General features: G+C 42.5%; 1 protein-coding gene and 1 long non-coding RNA gene across 5 annotated transcripts in view; one reads left to right on the forward strand and one right to left on the reverse strand.

Annotated features, from left to right (window-relative positions):
* Positions 1 to 1505: 1505 nt before the first annotated feature.
* Positions 1506 to 6196, reverse strand: LOC109502474. The gene is made up of 3 exons (XR_002745022.2): positions 5865 to 6196; positions 2984 to 3087; positions 1506 to 2142 (listed from the first exon to the last, which is right to left on the reverse strand). It is a non-coding gene; the product is annotated as an uncharacterized LOC109502474 (long non-coding RNA).
* A 10070-nt stretch (positions 6197 to 16266) lies between these two features.
* The window catches only part of ABCD3 (ATP binding cassette subfamily D member 3), a 167289-nt gene continuing 165204 nt past the window's right edge, over positions 16267 to 18351 (forward strand). For 3 of the 4 annotated variants that reach the window (XM_045036227.1, XM_045036226.1, XM_045036230.1), the window contains exon 1: positions 16267 to 16382. The gene's annotated coding sequence lies outside the window, so the exon portion shown is untranslated. The remainder of the gene's footprint in view (positions 16383 to 18351) is intronic. The other variant, XM_045036228.1, reaches the window with a different exon arrangement.

Raw genomic sequence — 18351 nt, forward strand, 5'->3', positions numbered from 1 at the left:
ATTGTCTCTGACTGGTTAAACTGAGCCAGAGGCACCCACCCACCTGGTCTTTCATGAAGATTTATTAGCAGCTCTTTTTAACTCACGTACATATACTTTAGAAAGCTTTATACTGCATAAGTATAAAGAAGTAAACTTACTTTAAAAATAACATGTATTTTCTATTATAAAATTATGTTCATTGTAGAAAATAAAAGTAGTATGTCATTTATAGTGAAACTGAGAGTTTATGGTTATTTCTACAAAGATTGAGCATTGGGTCTTTGACCAGGAGAAAACAAAACAAAACAAAAAACCCAACCTTCCTTATTTATCATTCCATAGAAAAATCACCTTGACTTTGATCATTTTCAACTTATATTACCTAATTTAGAAACACCAGTCATGACGAAAATGAAGATCACCTATACTGAAGAAGTCTCTCATTCTCTCTTTTTCTTTCTCACATTCTCTTTAGATTTGTGTTTATTTATATTTATAGGATTTTACATAAGACAAGTTCAGCACAGTCCTTAAAAATTGTTTTTGTTTAGCCTACAATGTACTAATGAAAAACATATACTAAAGAGCGATGAAATAAACATGTCCTTATGGTCAAGAATCTATGAAACTATTTGCCACAAAAGTAGATGGAGACATGGAGGGGGCACCTGGGTGGCTCAGTCAGTTGAGCGTCCAACTTCGGCTCAGGTCATGATCTCACGGTTCATGAGTTCGAGCCCCGCATCAGGCTCTGTGCTGACATCAGAGCCTGGAGCCTGCTTCGGATTCTGTGTCTCCCTCTGTCTCTGCCCCTCCCCTGCTTGCTCTCTTTCTCTCTCTCTCTGTCTCTCAAGAACAAATAAAAATAAAATAAAAATTTAAAAAGTTTAAGAAATAGATGGAGACATAGAAGACTAAATAAGTATACAATGAGATCATTTATATAGTTCCACATATTTAATCTTGCAAACCCAACTCATGACAGCACATTTATGAAAACAAAACAAAAACAAAAAAAAACATTAAAAACCTTAGAAAGTAATAATAAACACAATGCTGCCGAAACTCAGCTCCACCACATCCTCAGTTCTGGTTTGGATGTAACACAAGTGTTTTCAATTGCACTGGGTGGAGGCCCTGGCAGGAAGGAAGCATCGGATATTGCTGGAACATATCTTTGTTTGAGCAACAGCTAATGAGAAAGGTCACCATTATGCTTTGCTTTCAAACACTGTGCCTGTTTTGAAATTAGTACCGAACATTTCATCATAAATGTTGATTTATAATCATGGAAGTCTACAACTGGGTAATATTAACTTTTTTCCTCCTAAGTGGAGAATAAGAACCAAAGCTTATGTTCTCACCACTGTTTTGATCGGAATATGTCAGTAAAAGATAGAATGACTTCCAATTTATGGGCTCAGGGTTCCTGGCTATTTACAAAATTCCAGTAGTGGATTTAAAGAAAATGTAGCCTTATACATTCTACCCCCGCCCCCCCCCCCCCCCCCCCGCCGCCGGAGTTTTAGTGTTATTTGTATTCCTGTTAATCTCACTGCCAGTGTTTGAGATGCAAGACTTTTGGGACTTTGTTTCCTAACATTTTATTGTGTTTGTTTAGTGGATCCAGTCAGTGGACTGAGATCCTAAGAAAGAGCTCAATTTTTTTTCTGTGCCAAGTGTTTACGGACAAATGCAATAAACTTGAGAAGGCCTCCTTCCAGAATGGGCTGACTTATATCAAGGATGGTGAAAGCAGCAATAACAATAAAAGCAGATATTTGGGAGTGGGGAGAGGAATCTCTTAAATCTCTCCGTTTATATTTTTGGTTTTCCCTGTTGGCCAGGCTGTTGTATTCCCATGTCCGCAGCACGTTCCACTGTGGGAGCCTGGAACTCTGAGAATAAACTTTGGGAAAGGCTGGGTCCACCCTCTGGGGATAAGGGAGCCAGAGGGAGGAAGGGGAGGGGGTAAAGGAAAAGGCAAGGGGCCGGCTGTCTTCCTGTGTTTGGATGACCTTTCCTTATGTTTATCTGGCAGGACTGGGCAGCTATGCCGGGTTCGATGTCAGTCTGCCATGTTGGCTGCATGTGACCTCTTTCTTAGCTTCAAGTGGGTAAAGGAGCTTTGTTCCTGCTGGAGGGACTGGATTAAAATCTCTGAGAAAACAAAAAAGTGTACAAGTTTGTGAGGGGTGAGTGCCTAGACAAAGAAGGCTTCGCAAACAGACACATATGCCTGTGTCTAATGGGTTCCCAAGGGAAAGATCTGGGTGTCTCTTGGAGCCATTTGAGGCAGGACCCACCTGTGCCTCTGCCCTCTTGCTGGGCACAAGACTAGAGACTGCCTTCCTTCTCCTGAATCCTCAGCATTTAGTATAATGCTCCCCACCCACAGGGACTCCATAAGTATTTCGTAAATGAGTAAATAAATGAACGAATGAATGAGCAGTCACCAAGAGGTGACTGGGCAACAGGCAGCAGGTCATACAATACCTAATCTATTCTCCAGTCCCTGCTCCAAGGGCCTTGGGTAGTAGCTGTAGCTCCACTTCAAAGCAACCATTTTCAAACCTCCCTGCCTCACATTCCTAATGGGTGAGTCACTTGTTTCTCCTGGGCAGCTGGGTCGAACTTTTTTGGTTTCTACCTTTCCTTTGTATTTCATTGTGAACCTCTCACCCTGGTCTGGCCTTAACTTAAATGTTACTTCCCCATAGAAGCTATCCCTTCATACCATCCCTCTCCTCCATCTAAATTAGAGGCCCCTGAGAAACTTCTTATGAAACTCTGTTTTCTTCATAGCACTTAAGACAATGTCTAATCATATTCATTTGTGTGACAATCCATGCCATGTCTGTTTTCTCCACTAGATTACACACTCCTTAAAGACAGGGAACCATATCTATTTTCTCATCACTATAGCACAATACCTGACATATAAGCACTCAGCAAGTATGTGTTACATGAATGAATGAGCCAATTAGGGAATGGATTATACCTGAGAGGAGAATTCGTAGGTTACTGAGTGGAGGTAGAGGATAAAGGTCAGAGTCCAAAAGTTCTATTCCAGTCAGACCTTGGACACTTCACGAGTTTGAGATTCTGGAAGAGGACAGAGTGGTTAACAGACATAAATAATGTTGTTCATTTACCTTTGGAAGCTAGCTATCACTCAGCGTTCCTGGGAGTACCGTAATTTTCTTTTTCGTACCCAACATAGCAACTTCTTCCACCTTTTCAGTAACAGAGGAGGGTATTTTGGTCACCGGGTATCCAAACTTCAGAAGGACTCTTTTTTCTTCATACCACACAGCTCCATAATACTTCTTGTTAGTTTCATCCTTCCCATTCCATTGAGGACCACTTGATCCAGTGGACTAGTCAGGTTTCTTTCTCTTGCAAGTTATAGAAATTCAACTCCCACTAGCTTAAAACCAGGAATGTATTGGATCATGCATCCAGGAAGTTGATGGGGACAGTTGGCTTTAGATGTGTTTAAATCTAGGGGTCAGACGATTGCTCAGGATTCCGCCATCTCTTTGCTTACCTTAAAAAGGGCAGCTATGACCCCTGGCTCACAACCTCCTCGTAGCCCCAGAGAGGACTCTGAGTGCCCCCATGAGACCACTCCTGAATCAATCCCTTTTTGGGGAGAAGGGGCAAGACTCTGACTGTCCTGGCTTGGGTAACATGCTCACTCTTGTGGTTCTTGTATGAGGCTGGGGGTGGGGCACGGTAGTAGAATCACAGAAGGAGTTCCTCAAGGAAAAGACAGATTGTGTAACTAGGATGACCTGAGGAAATGGTGCTAAATAATCAAGAACAATAGAATGCCTTCCTGCAATAGACACCCTGTGCCAGGTGCAGCGGTAGGTCTTTAACCTACACGAGGCAGAATGTACAGGGGAGATAGGGATGCACTATGGAATCGGATTGCTTCAGTCTAAATCCTACCTCTTCCTCTTACTAGTTATGTTATTTTGGGCAGATTAACCTCTCTAGGTCCAATTTTCTCATGATGAACCAGTGATATAAGACTTTCAATAGACTACTAGCCAGCCTTGAAAGGGAAGGAAATTCTGACACATGCTATAACACCGATGAACTTTGAAGACATTATGCTAAGGGAAATGAGCCTGCCCAGAAGGACGGATGCTGTATGAGTCCACTTATATGAAGTGCCTAGAGTAGTCGAAAACATAGACACAGAAAGTGGAAAGCAAAGGGCTGGGGCTGGCAACTGGGAGTTACTTTTTAATGGGCATGGACTTTCACCTTGGGAAGATGAAAAAAGTTCTGGGGATGGATGGTGATGGCAATTGTGCAATAATTGCATGTTTGTAACCCCACTGAACTGTACGCTTAAAAGAGCTAAAATGGTCAATTTTGTGTTATGTATATTTTACCAGAATAAAATAAAATGGTGATGTAAGGATCAAATGAGACACCAGGCATAAATGTGAAATACTATTAATTCTCATAATAATCCTTAGAATGAGGTATTGTGATCTCTAGCTTTCTCACTGGATGGAGACTTGGAGGTTAAGCAACTGATTCAAGGCTACCCAGCTAGAAAGTGGCAGAGCCAGATTCAAACCCAGTACTTGACCCCTGAGCCCTGCTGTTTTCCATTATACCACATTTCTTCCCAACACACTGCTTACTAGCTACTGTTGCCTGATTAATATTTTAAGATGCTACTTTGATTATATCAAGCTCCTGCTTAACAAAAACTTAAGGGATCTACCCCTGGTCTAAAGCCCAAATGCCTCCCCAATGGCAACTCTCCTTGCCATCTGACCCGTTACTTTTCCAGTTTCACCTCAAGGTCAAGGACCTGCTTTACCATACACTGTGTTATCTATGTCCATAGCATATACTGGTTCTCCTGCTGGGACATTGTTGAAATTCTCCCCACCTTTCAGTGCTCAGCTCAAGACCCAACTCCTCCAGAAAGCCCCACCTAACTGAAAGAAAGACATTATTACTTCTTTCCCTTCCCTGCCACAGTATGTATTATTTGATAGTGATGCATAATGGGCTTTAATAGAAGTTATTACTTCAGGGGTGCCTGGGTGGCTCAGTCAAGCGTCCGACTTCAGCTCAGGTCATGATCTCATAGTTCGTGGGTTCGAGTCCCACATTGGGCTCTGCGCTGACAGCTCAGAGCCTGGAGCCTGCTTCCGATTCTGTGTCTCCTTCTCTCATTGTCCCCCTGTCCCCACCCCCACTCATGCTGTGTCTGTCAAAAATGAATAAACATTTTTTAAAAAGTTATTCCTTCAGTTGTTTATGTCTTATCTCCACAGCAGGCCACCTGCTCAGGGAGAGCAGGGATCGTGTTGGTTCTTCTTTACATTTCCCACAATGCTGCCTTAGTGTTTTGCTTTGCACAGCAACTTAATAACAATGTCTTAATGATGCTGATTCAGGAAACATGACAAATGATGACTAGTTCACTCAACCATGATTTGGACTGAGGAAAAACATGTATTATTCCCTTTCTTGTTAGAGAAGGTGCTGGAACTTTTCCTTGTACTTTTAGGCCAATTCAGGACATAATGTTCCTAGTCAGCTTGGAAATGAAAAGATTGAGTCTGGTTAAAAAGCTGATCTGCTGGTAGGCCTGTGTGAGAGGTAGATGTCTCCTACTGATTAAATTCTGAGAAACAGAAGCAGGCAAAACTATTTACAAAGCCACCAGAGACAAAGCAGTGTTGTTTTGTTTTGTTTTGAGCACATCCCCCAAAATATAAAAGGTCGTTTCAGGTTCTGCAACTAGTATCTACTGTGCAAATACGGTAGTCTCTACAGAGGTACTGGAAATGTTATCATAATGTCTTCAAGTCCATAAACCTTGCTAATGACACTGTCCTTACCTCCAGCCCCTGCTCAAATGCTAGTCCTCTGTGAACCATGTAGAAGATCTGCAGACGTTCTCCAGGAAGAGAATCAAGGTCAAGGTGCTGGAAACAGTGCAGAGATGATATTCAGCAGAAAGCCCTCTTGCAGTAGTTCTGAGTGGTTATCAGGTTTGTCCTGATTGGCCAGTTCCCATTCTTTAAATATTTTGAGCATCATCTCTGAGCAAAGGGACCAGCGCTGGAAGTGCAGGTAATTCCATTTGACTGGAGCACAGAACACCAATAGGAGAATGTCAGATAAGGCGGGGCAAAGGTAAGGACCAGACCTTGAAGGAATTCAAATCAACCATTTGGGCAGATAATCTACAAAAAAACTGTTAAGGAGAAAATGACTATTCAGCACATTTTCAAAAGATGAGAGATACCAGCTAATAGGTTTTTATAATGTACTGGGTGAGAGATGATGAAAACTCAAACCAAGATGGAAACTCAAACCAAGTGCCTGGGTGTTGTATGGAAACCAATTTGACAATAAATTATATTGGGGGAAAAAAAAACTTGGCCGTGCCAATGGATAGGAGGGGATCGATGTAAAAGGTATATTTTTAGGTAAAATTGACTAGATTTATGATTGATTAGAGGTAGTGGGAGAAGAAGTGTCAGGAGGAGTCAGAATCTGAAATGTGAATTTTCCGATTGGTGGTATGTGCAAAGAATACATTGATGTTTCGTGTTTATTTTCCCTCCCTTACCTCGAAGTTCAGGGAATAAGTTGTGGTGGATCATACAAAATACATGAGCAGAGCAGATGACCATGAGGCTGCTGGCCACTCTTAAAAACTGCAGTCACCTGATTTGACCACATTTTGGTTCAGTGAGCCTGCACAGGAACTGCTTATTTGAAATTGCATGAGTTCAGCTTGCCATGACTGAAGCAGGTATGGAGAACATTCTGAAGGCTTATGGCAACTATGAAAGCAGCAGGCAGAAGCCTTTGGATGAGGCCATTTCCAAGCCTTCTCACAGGACATCGTTTCCTCTTTGCAGTAGTTGAGCCCTGGGTATCATCGGGACTGCTACAAATACTTTGGGGCTTTCCTCATCTACAGAGCAGTTGGGATGGGAATGGGGAGCATGCCGCAAGTCTGGAGAGCCCCAGGGGAGAGACTCTGAGTTATTTCCCCAAGGTGGAACAGAGAATCACCTGGGTTTGCAAGGGAGATAAAATGTAAAATGATTGATTTTATGATATCCATCATCGAGTCCCTTATGACTGCCTTCTTGAATAGTTTTTTAACTTTGCTTGTCCAAGTAAAGGAAAACATAATAAACCACAAACAATTTGAAACATTAGTAGACTTTTACATTTCATCTAGATCTTGGCTCTTCGATTTTATAACTCGGGATTTTATTTTGAATGGGATTTCTTCCAAATAGCAGCAATTTCTCCTCTCAGTGAGGACCAAGACTATAGTATCTTTATAATTTTAAAAATAAACTGTTCTTTGGACCTGCAAAGAAGTATTCAGATGTCGTAACCTGAAAATGCCTCAGAATTTTCCCACACTCTAACAAATCCCTAAACAGTCAAATGGATATGCACCAACATTTCTAGATCCCCTTGGGAGCACATTTGAGAATGCTTAGTACCGAAGAAAATGTTAGGGAAATATATACACGCTCAAGAAATAGGGGTTTACACCAAAAGTGTTCTCCTGTCAACACAAGGAAAGTATCTCAAATATAACATGGTAATACGTATAAGATAAATTATTTATACAATACAGAGAGCAGTGTCACTTAACCTTCCTGCCAACAGGTTAACATTTTTATTTTAGTAACATGTTTAAAGAAACAAACCAGTAAAGAAAAAGAGAGAGAGAGACGAACCAAGAAACGGATCCTTAACGACAGAGAACAAACTGATGGTTCCCAGAGGGGAGGTGGTGGGGGATGGGTCAAATAGGTGATGGGAATTAAGGAGTGCACTTGTCATGATGAGCACCGGGTGATGTATGGAAGTGCTGAATCACTATATGTACACCTGAAACTAATATTAAACTGCATGTTAACTGTATTGAAAATAAAAAAAAAAAAGATATTTGAAACAACACAACAGGAAAGTTAAATGCCTCTTCATTTATTTGGTGAATAGAAAACATACATATTTCTTTTTTTTTTTTTAATGTTTATTTTTGAGAGAGGGTGCAAGCAGGGGAGGGGCAGAGGGAGAGGGAAGCAGAGGATCCCAAGTGGGCCCTGGGCTGACAGCCGGGAGCCCTGTGAGGGGTTCTTGAGATCATGACCTGAGCTGAAGTCGGACGCTGAGCCGCCCAGGCACCCCAAGAAATAAAAATATCTTAATTTCTTTTCTCCCTCCCTCCCTCTGTTATGCTTATCTTAGCCACACCCATTCCCAGAATGAGCCCAACGAAACCATTCTTTGGCCTTCTACTTAGGGCTAAGCACTGATGGAAAGCATCACCCAAACTGGAAATAGATGCTGTTATAAATTCTTGGCTGCCTCCTCATCTGCAGGACAATCTAATAAGCTAGCTCTCTATTATCCATAACAATTGTTTCATACTTCACTCTCCTCAAACATCTGATCTTTTCCTCTTCCTCCACGCCTTATTGTAAATGAATGGCTTCGGATAACATTTCATTACAGAAAATATAAGCAATCTTGACCGAAACCATGAAAGGATTTTATCAAGGAACATCAAGTGGTTATAAAGATTGTCCAAAAAGTAAATACACAAGGATAGCCGAGAAAATGGCAAAAACAAAAATGACAGGGGCAATATTGCCCTCCCAATTATCAAACAAACTATAAAGATTCCATAATTAAATAACGTGGGGTTGCTGAAATAGATAATGCCTCAAATGGCACAGGCCGGAGACCACATCTTTAGAATATAAGATAAGATAAAGGTAACATTTCAAAACAGAGGGTAACGATAGAATATTAACAAATGTTGTTGGAAAAATTGGCTGTCCATTTGGAAAAGATAAAGTTTTATCTCTGCTTCTCAGAAATTCAATAAAAATGGATAGATTTTAAAAGCTGTGTGTTAAAATACAAAACAAAATTATAAAAGTACGAACTGGAAATATGGGAGAGCGTTTATAATTTTCCTGACGGGAAAGGCCTCAAAAAGCCAGACTTAAAACCAAGAAATAAATAACCCGAAAATCCGACAAACTGATTATCATCCATCCAGTGTACACCCTGACCTGGTCACCGTGGTAACATCTATCAAAATGTTCCCATCTATTTATTTCCAAGATCCTTTCTCAAAAATGTTCACATATGCATAAAGACATTCCTTGTAGCACTCTTTGAAACCATTAAAAATTAGAGATGAGGGGCGCCTGGGTGGCTAAGCATCCGACTTGGGCTCAGGTCATGATCTCACGGTCCGTGAGTTCGAGCCCCTCGTCGGGCTCTATGTTGACAACTCAGAGCCTGGAGCTCTGATTCTGTGACTCCCTCTCTCTCTGTCCCTCCCCCACTCGTGGTCTGTCTCTCAAAAATAAACAAACAGGGGCGGGCGCCTGGGTGGCTCAGTCGGTTAAGCGTCCGACTTCAGCTCAGGTCACGATCTCACGGTCCGTGAGTTCGAGCCCCGAGTCGGACTCTGGGCTGATGGCTCAGAGCCTGGAGCCTGCTTCCGATTCTGTGTCTCCCTCTCTCTCTGCCCCTCCCCTGTTCATGCTCTGACTCTCTCTGTCTCAAAAATAAATAAAACCTTAAAAAAAATTAAAAAAATAATAAACAAACAAAAATAGTAAAAAAAAGAAATTAGACACACAAAAAAATTAGACATGATCTCACTGTCCTATAGTAGAGTAATACTTTGAATAAATCATATACACTCACGCAATAGAAAGCTACAAACTTTTCTTAAAAATGAGGTGGATAATAATGGATTGACATAAAAATACCTTCAGAGAGAGAGACAGAAGAAAAAAATCAAATTTCAGGACAATAGAATATGTATTTTCACATTTACAAAAAACAATATCAAAAACAGTTGTATGTGTGTGTGCATACATATGTAAATGTGTAGAAAATACTGTCAAAGGATATACATCAAACTGTTAATTCCTAGTACTCTGGTGAGTTGGCAAATTTGATTTGGAAAGATGGAAAGTATTTTAGCTTTTACTATACCTACCTCTGCCCTGTTTGAATTTATTACATTGAACATATATTCTAGTATACTCCTATAATGGAATTAAAAATTAAAAAGAAGAAAATAGAAATTATCAGAACCAGTTGCACATAGCAAAGGCAAACATTGTTTCATTTAACTATTGTTTTCTGAAACATTTGTTTTGATTGTATGTGTGTAGAGTACAATTTGTTTCAATTGTATGTGCTAGAGTACATGCTGAATCAGTGCAAAATAGATTTCTTTCCAGGAGTTAGTTGCATTTGAGTGCATAATAAATGACCAAGGATCTCCTGATTATTCATCCTATTCATTGATTTTTGCTGCCATAGAATCCTGTACATGTGTATTTAATTGTTTAAAAATTATTTTGGGGGCGCCTGGGTGGCTCCGTCAGTTGGGCGTCTGACTTCAGCCCAGGTCATGATCTCATGGTTTGTGGGTTCAAGCCCTGCATCAGACTTTGTGCTGACAGCTCAGAGCCTGGAGCCTGATTCAGATTGTGTCTCCCTCTCTCTGCCCCTCTCCAGCTAATGTTCTCTCTCTGTCTCAAAAATAAATTTAAAAAAAAAATCATGTTGAGGGGTGCCTGGGTGGCTCAGTCGGTTGAACACCTGACTCTTGATTTTGGTTCAGGTCATGACCTCACCATTGTGAGATAGAACCCCTGGGTCAGGCTCTGCCCTGGGCTTGGAGACTCTCTTAAGGTTCTCTCTCCCTCTTCCTCTGTCCCTCCCCCACTCACATGGACACATGCGCACATGTTTGCGTTTTCTCTCTCTCTCTCTCTCTGTCCCTCTCTCTCAAAAAAAAAAAAAAAAAAAGAAAGAAAAAAAAGAAAAGAAAAGAAAAAGAAAAAGGAAATAATTTCGAAAAGTACTCCTGAATTTAGGAGGGTAATTTTAGATAAACACCCTAGACAAGAGCAACGCTATACTTTACTCCCTATTAAACAAATGCTACATTTGGGAAATTAGAGAAAGTTACAAGAAGTCTAATTATTTCAATGGTTTTGACTGCTGGAAAACATATCCACATTTTCAACACCTGTAAGATGTTTGTTTCTGAACAGCTCCATCTAGCAAAGCTTCAATGCTGCTACTTTTTTTTTTTTCAATGTTTATTTATTTCTGAGAGAGAGAGAGAGAGAGAGAGTAAGCAGCAGGGGATGGGGGCGGGTGGTGCAGAGACAGAGACGGAGAGAGAGAGACAGAATCTGAAGCAGGAGCTGTCAGCACAGAGCCCGAGGCGGGGCTCAAACCCGCAAACCGTGAGATCATGACCTGAGCCAAAGTCGGACACTCAAAGGACTGAGCCACCCAGGCGCCCCCTGATGCTGCTACTTTTCATTCCTGTAATAATAGTACTCAAGAATGAGCATAACCGTTTATGTCATTCCTCTTTATGCATCTTTGAATCCTTAGTGGATTACATAGGGCCTGGCACAAAGTAGGTAGTTAGGTCTATTGTTTTGAGTTGATTGAACTTGAATTATTCTGATTATGATAGAATATCTTAGGGTGCACACGGGTGGCTCAGTTGGTTAAGGGTCTGACTCTTGATTTTGGCTCAGGTTGTGGTCTCACGGTTCCTGAGGTTGAGCCCCACATTGGGCTGCATGCTAACAACTCAGAGCCTGCTTGGGATTCTCTCTTTCTCTCTCTCTCTCTCTCTCTCTCTCTCTCTCTCTCTCTCTCTCTCTCCCCCCCCCTTCCTACCCCCTCCCCATCTATCTTTCTAAAAACAGATAAATAAACTTTAAAAAAAGAATATCTTAGAAAAACAGACTTTAGTGATCAATGTTTAATGATACCCAAATGGGAATAATTTTAACTAGTTTACAAAATATGTTCACATGAATTTCCCTTCACCCTGCCACTCTCCCCCCAAACCTCTATAATATAGGGAGGAAAGATAGTACCAGCAGTAGTAGCAATTTACCCCATAAGCCTGCCCTTGCTTCACGGGAGAAATTAAGCAGCCTACTCAAGGCCTCCGTCTGAATCTCTTTCAGTTAGGTCCTACTTTCTCTACTTATAGTTGGGTACACAAAGCCAGGCAGGGCATTTGGAGATTGTATTTCTTGATTGCACAGAAACACACAGTGTCTGGAAAAACACAGGATAGATAACTAATGACTACTCTCTTTTTCTCCAAGGAAGTGGCTTATGATCCCTGCTATAAATGCGAAAGCCAAGTCATGTCACCATCTTCTTCGTTTCCATTTGTGTTGGATGGGCTATATCTTGTGCAGCATTTTAAGTTCTCCTGACCCCACCTCTTACTCCAGCCACTGCTCCAGGCACCCATTCTGAGTAAATTGCAAAGGTATGAGACATGGCCTTCCACTTGCAACTCGGGTATGTACCGCCCAGTCAATGCCCACCAGGCCACCCTTGATCATTGGAGAAATCCTTGGATAAATTCTCCCCTTTAAGTCCTCTGAGGGGACAGTTCTGAAACGCTTGTCATAAGACTCCTCAGAAGCTCATCTGGGATTGAGCACCAGTCACCTGCAGTTCCTATAGCCCTGACCAATTTAGTAACACATCCTTGAACAGCCCTTCCCTCCCTCCTTCCCTGTTTACTCCTCCTCTTCCCAGTCCTGCTCCTCAGGATCACATTCCCAAATGTACAACATGGGGGCTGTGTGTGCGAGCCTTTGGCTCACACTTTCATTTTGGAGGAGCCCAGACTCGGACTGGGGTGGACCCCTTCCTTTAAATGGAGTGAAGAAATATTTCTGTACAATAATACTTACAAATATTTGTTTCACACTTTCAGGAATTCTATTTCATTATCACAAAAAAACTTATGGGGGAGATGTCTCTGCCTCCACTTGATAGATGAGGACCACAGAGGCTCAAAGAAGTTGAGTAACTTGACCGGGGTCACATCAGCTAAAGAATGGTAGGACCAGGACTCTGCAAAATTCTTGGAGGAAAAATCAGTGCCTGCTTTGCTATGACACAGCTGCCTTCTATCAGAATATTTGCAGAGGGCTTTGATCTCCGGGCCTCCCCCTCTGGAAAGTGCTCTTCCTCGTTTATCAGCTCTCTGCCACAGCACTCACAGCTGTTCCAAACACATCCATGATTTTTCCAGCCTCAAATACACCACATGTGGAAGGTTTTCTTTTCTTTTCTTTTCTCTTTTCTTTTCTTTTTCTTTTAAGAAGTTTTGTTGTGAGGGAGTACGAGGAATAGTGCAGTGGCTGGAGAGGGTAATGTGGATCAAGGAAAGGAGTTTTTTTTTTCCAACGTTTATTTATTTTTGGGACAGAGAGAGACAGAGCATGAACAGGGGAGGGGCAGAGAGAGAGGGAGACACAGAATCTGAAGCAGGCTCCAGGCTCTGAGCGGTCAGCCCAGAGCCCGACGCGGGGCTCAAACTCACGGACCGCGAGATCATGACCTGGCTGAAGTCGGACGCTTAACCGACTGCGCCACCCAGGCGCCCCTAAGGAAAGGAGTTTTGAAGGTGAGCAGGTGCATGAGCTGAAGGGAATCCCCCAGAAAAGAGAGAGAGTAGGTAAGAGGAGATGAGTACCAAAGTCAAGTACGGAGCCTGGCTTTCAAAGGGCTAAGAGTTAAGTCCTCTGTTACAACGAGAGGAAAAAAAGAAGAAACTCCAACAAATAAGTTCAGGTCTCTCGGTAAGTTAAAATCTTGCCTAAGCAAAAACACAAACCACAAGCTCCTTCTGATCCCGCCCTGCACATTCTGTGAAAGCAGGGCCATGTCTGGTTTGTCTGCTACTGCTGTATTCTAGTACCACCCTTTTGGAAAGTTCTCAATAAACGTATGTGATTGCTAAATCAATAGATATAAATCAATGGGGTGCCTGGGTGGCTCAGTTGGCTAAGAGTCCAACTCTCGAATTTGGCTCAGGTCATGATCCCAGGATCATGGGGGACGAGCCACGTGTTGGGCTCTGTGCTGAGCATGGAGGCTGCTTAAGTTTCTCCCTCTCTCTCTCTCTCTCCCCCCCACCACCATCTCCACTTGTGCGCGCGCGCACACACACACACACACACACACACACACACTCTGTCTCTCTCTCAAAAAAAAAAAAATAGGCATAAACCAAGTACACACTTCCCTCACTACCAAAAACTCTGAGACTAATAGTAAATGATGAAGAGATTGATAAAAATGTCATTAAGAATTTTAGTAAAAGTTGAAATGACCCGCAAAGAAATCATTCCTCCGAACTTTGCTATTTAATATGGGTAAATACACACATGAGGTCCAAAAAACCCAACTACTCAGGTATGCCATGGCAGAGCCCTCATCTGGCGGCAGTACTTGCACAAAAAAGACCCAGGGGTTGTGGTAGCCAGAGGGCTCAGGGTGAGTTATCAGGGGGAGGGAACCACTGAAAGGGGAACGAGATCCATGGCTTCCAGTACCTGTTGAGGGAGGGTGTCTCTGACCAGGGGAAGAAGGGATTCCTGCCTACTTCTGTAGGACAGAGTCTTTGTTATGGTCTCCCTGTGCCATCTTTTCACAGGAACAAGATTGAGCATGCTCAGTAGAAAGCAACCAGGCTTTTAAAAAATATACTTGAAATATTCTCATACGAGGACCAGTGAAGAAACTGGGTATGTTTCATTGCAGCAAAAAGACTCAAGAGGACCAGAATGGTGATTTTCAAATATGTGGAAGGCTATGTGACCTCTCCAGAACATTCTCCCTGAAACTTCAAAGCCAACCATTCTTTGACCTCACTTGGGTCCCAATTGATTGGTCCTACCTCCTTTTCACTATCTCACTTCCATGTTAGGTTAGCTCAGATTACATAGGTCAACATGGTAATCAATTTCCTGTTTATATCCTCAAAGTTCCCACTCCCTTTTACCTATCTGGTGCTTGCTTCAGGGCTGAAGCAGGGGTAAGGGGACTGGGTAGCCTTTCATGGTCCCCAAGACCTTTCTTTCAATTCATGACTATTCGGAGGGAAACTTCCATCCCCATACCTGCTACTTCCTTCCATGACACATAAATTATGTCCCATTCCTGGCCTCCTTCTCTCCCACTTGCCCTCCCCCACCAACCCCCTCCAGATAAAATGATGTACCTGACTGGTGACTTTGGAAGGAGAAACTGGGACCTGCATCAGATGGGAACACCTTCCTTGCCTTTCTCCTCCTGGCAGTGATATGCCCACATTAGGTCACTTGTTTTCAGCCCTTTCTCCTCCATGCTATGGAGGTCCACTGAAGCTTGGGCCTGGGTGAGTATGCCTAAATAGTAATGTCTGATTCTGGGGTTCAATGTGTCAAAGTTCACTCAGTTCTCAAATTAAAGCCATGTTCTCCAGTTGCCTCTCCCCTCAATCCCGAGGGAGCTTGCTGCCTGCAAGAAGCATCCGTTTGCCTCTGTACATGGGGGATGGATGCCAAAGCCCCAAAGGAATCAACCTTTCCAACCCCTTCTCACGCCTCCCTCCCTACCTCCAAGCCTGACCCTGGAGAGAACATGCCCTCACTGCATCTATGCACCAGGAACTAGGTTAATTGTGACACCAATGTTTGTAGATTGAATAAAATAATAGATGCCATATGTTTTGAAGCAGAGCACACTTGAGGGGTGGGGACAAAGGGAGGCCTGGGAATTGGTGGTTCAATCTTTATGACCCAACAACGACATCGAATCTTAAGTGACCTCAAACCCTTAGTGCTGCCTGGAGATCCTAACCGGTTTCCTCAGATGACTTACTCTCCCCTTCTAAAGAGAGGATTTCACTGATTCTCCTCTCTCCTCAAAACTACTCGCTTGTTGAGAAAATAAAAACATAGTAAGAGAGTTTCTACAGAGGTATCATTAAGGCTATCAAATGTCTGCCTCTGTATCTTTTTATTCTGTTCTTGCAAGCCTCCATCTGCAACTGCCCACGTTCCTCTCCAAGGCCAGCTCTCACCTGTGCCCTGGATCTCTTCCCCCCATCCAAAGTCCTTGCTCTTGTTCCCTGAACACCAGACCCCGGGTGGTCATTGTTAATCATCAATCCTTACAGATGAAGTCTCCTCTCTCCTCCCTGGCTTAGGAGACAGCCTTGAGCTGGTTAAGTCCTCCACCCCTTCTCTGACCCCTTGGCTGGCTTCTCTTCTTCCTGTGGCTCCTTTAAAAGTAAGTGGTATGCAACACTGTTTCTGAATTTCTTCCTTTTTAACACTCTCTCTAAACTCCTGTTAATCATTACCTTTAGATGGTATCAATAGTATGAGAAAGAGTAGCAAAAATGCTAGAAGGAATACTTTAATAAGCAAAATGCACTTTGGTTTGCATTTTAATGACAGTTCTGATTTCCATTAGGAAGACCTAAGATTGAGCCCAGCTCTGCCGCTTACCAGGTTTGTGACTCCTAATTTCTCTGGGCTTCCATTTCTGTGTTTATAAAATGGGGATAATAATATCTTACTTTACATACATTATCTCAATGAAGTTTGAATGATGTATGTGTAGAAAAGTTTTGTAAAATATAACTTGATCTGTAGGCTTAGATTCTATCATGACAGACCATAGAAAGGGGTCACTAAACCATTGTCTATAGGGAATAATAATTGATATAGGGAATTGCCTTTTCATTTCTTTTTTTTTTTTTAAGATTTTATTTTTTAGGTAATCTCTACACTCAATGTGGGGCTCAAACTTACAACCCCAAGATGCACCCTCTACTGACTGAGCCAGCCAGACACCCCTCTTTTCATTTCTATGTACTCGTGAGGAAGAGGCTGTACATGTAGGACCAAGATTGACTTTTAGGTCCTTTGTCAAGACCAGTCAAATCAATAATGCTCTGTAACTGCCCACGACCCAGGGTCAAATCCTCAAATAATCTAAAAATAGGCAACTGACAGATTGAGCTGAAATGCCTCTTTTGCCCAAATCAACCAGGACTCCATTTGGCCCCTAGAAGTTAACAATCCTAGAATCTTCATTGACTTCGCTCCCACCGGCCCTGCCTATTTGCTGATGGTAGCTGGAATCTGGCTGAATCATCCTCCCCAGTAAAGGGGGCTCATTTGGGGTTTCAAGCAGGCACGTCAGCACATTCCTACATAAGAGAGGGGAAGTTGAAACATATTCCAGACTGAGCTTTCCTTTTAGCTGCAGATCAGACAAGGAGCCGACCTTAGTTTAATTTTGCTTGTTTGTTGTTGCTGGGTTTTATTTTGCTTTTTCCCCATGACCTAGAAGTGCACACTTTAGGGGGAAAGGAATCCTACTGTTCTACGGTGGTTCCATGAGAAGCCAAGCTATTTATTAAAAGTAGGAAATAGTTTAAGCTGTTCGGCTGAGATTTTAACAGCTCTTGTCTAATCGTTAACATACAAACCTCCCTTACCAGAACATTTGTAAGGGATGACTTCTTAACAGAATCTGAAATCAACCTTTTCCCAAAAGGCCTGTTAAAAATTACACATTTGGAATTTTGTCCCAGCCTGACTCAGCTGCTGAATTCCCTTTTAATATTTCCTGAGGGGTGGGGTAGAGGCAAACAGCTTTATTCCATTTAATCAAGCACATGTTAAAAACCTGGTGTCAGATTTGAGTACTTGCTAAACGCAGGGTGACCAGCTGTCCTGTCCCAGTTTGCCCTGGAGGGGGGGATTTCCCAAGACATGGGCTGAGTCAATCACCCTAGAAAAGAAACCCGAGTCCAAATCACTCATGGGACAGGTGAGGACGCTGAGGCCCAGCAAGATGAAAGGATTTGCCCCGGTATCACTTGAGTGGCTAACACTCATTGCACTGCTGGACTAGGACCCAGATCTCTTGACTTCATGATCATGGCTGCATTGACACATTGCCCTTGTCCTTGGCAGTAAGATACGGGGTGAACCATGGAGAAGAATTTAGGTTTGATTACTGGCGAGGGACAGAAATCTGGGTGGGTGGGTGAATGCTGCCTTTGGGTTGATTGACAGCACCTCTCTGAGGGGTGGGAGTCAGTTGGCACACTTCCCAAGTGCCAGGCACAGTGCTAGGCCCAATGTCTTGATGGAAGCCAGGAGTGTGAAGGAGGTTTCTAAGCCAGAGACTCTCAATCTGAAGACAGTGGTATCCTCAACAGGAGAATATTTTTATTGTTATTTATTTTTATTTTTTAGGTTTCTTGATGTTTATTTATTTATTTATTTATTTTGAAAGAGAGAGAGAGAGAGAGAGAGAGAGATGGTGAGCAGGGGAGGGGCAGAGAGAGAGGGAGACAGGGAATCCCAAGCAGGCTCTGCACCGATCAGCACAGAATCGTACATGGGGTTTGAACTCACAAACTATAAGATCATGACCTGAGCTGAAATCAAGAGTCGGATGTTT

Source organism: Felis catus, chromosome C1 (genome assembly GCF_018350175.1).
Source record: "Felis catus isolate Fca126 chromosome C1, F.catus_Fca126_mat1.0, whole genome shotgun sequence".
Lineage (NCBI taxonomy): Eukaryota > Metazoa > Chordata > Mammalia > Carnivora > Felidae > Felis > Felis catus.